We start from the raw sequence: 1,571 nt of genomic DNA on the forward strand, positions 1-1,571 counted from the left end.
CTTTCCTTACTTAATTAAAGGCTATCCTGGTCTTATCACACAGGGAAACCCTACACACTACAGGACATACAAGCTCTACTTGTAGCCTATTCATTCGTCAAGTGTTACATAGCATATTTCGCGTTAATTGTCAAATCCACATTATCGAAGCACTAAGAAAACAAAAAAAAAAGTCTTTAGTTTCTTCTTGATAGCCTGAATAAAATTTCAGTCTTTCAGAGAGTGGGGCTTGTTATATAGTCTTAGGGCTACATATATGAAAGTCTTTCACGTAACTTGAACAAGCTTTAACTAATGCAAAGTAACTTTTAATCGTGGTTTTCTTTGTCTTAATCCGCCATTGTCTGTCTTATCATAATTCTTTTTGTTTTGCACTATTCCGATGAGATTTCCTGTTTAAACCAACTCTAAAAGACACTTTATCACTTTGTCCCTCAAATATTTTCAGCCATTTTTTCTTAGTATTCTCAAGTCCTGCAAAACAAACCTATACAAACTGTAAGGGGTGAGCTACCGGCATCTTTACACCATGTAAGCTTCTGTATATTTGCACCAGCCAAAAAAAGTATAAGGGTGAGCAAATGCAATCTGCTTGCTCTCTCTTTATTTCTAAATAAACAGTTATATATGCACACACACACACACACACACACACACACACACACACACACACACATATATATATATATATATATATATATATATATATATATATATATATATATATATATATATTTCTTAGGAATATGTAACTCTCTCTCTCTCTCTCTCTCTCTCTCTCTCTCTCTCTCTCTCTCTCTCTCTCTCTCTCTCTCTCTCTTACCAAGTGATGTAGATTAACAAGTTTCAGAGGATTAAACAGGCTGTTGAGGGTTGAACGGTGGTAGGTTACTAAGCAAGGTGAGAAGTTTTAGTGTTTGACCTTTTCTGTTTTGTGTGGGAAATTGAAACTAAAAAAAAAATAAAAATGTATTATAGGCTGACATTATAAATCATCATAATATCTACCCATAGGTAGGTTGGAGATTATTATTCTAATTGATCTTAAATTGCATCTTTAACCATTATTATTATTATTATTATTATTATTATTATTATTATTATTATTATTATTATTATTATTATTATTAGAAAAGTTAATTTTGTTTAGGATAAATATATTTACGTTATTCTTGTTACATTATTATTCTCAAAATATTTATACTTATATAATTTTGAAATCAAGATTTATTTTCCTCATGTCAAATAAGAGAGATACAAATAATCATACACTTTACAGCAGCAAAGCTTTAAAGAATAAGTACGGAACAGCTGGCAGCTGTCATCATTCTTCCTTCACTCACTTTCCCGAATCCCTGGTTATGCTCAGTGTTGCCAGATATGGGAATTTATAACTAGATTTGGGGATTTTGGGAGTCTGATGGGGATATTCTGTAAAAATTTTTATGAAGAAGTAACAAAGATGAGTAAACCTTTATATTGTTGTAATTAGTTTACTTGCACTTAAGTGAGTAATTTCTCTATTAGTAAAGCCTACGTGGTCATAAGAAAGTATATTTGTGGAAATGGGA

Source organism: Palaemon carinicauda, chromosome 7 (genome assembly GCF_036898095.1).
Source record: "Palaemon carinicauda isolate YSFRI2023 chromosome 7, ASM3689809v2, whole genome shotgun sequence".
In the NCBI taxonomy this organism is placed as follows: domain Eukaryota; kingdom Metazoa; phylum Arthropoda; class Malacostraca; order Decapoda; family Palaemonidae; genus Palaemon; species Palaemon carinicauda.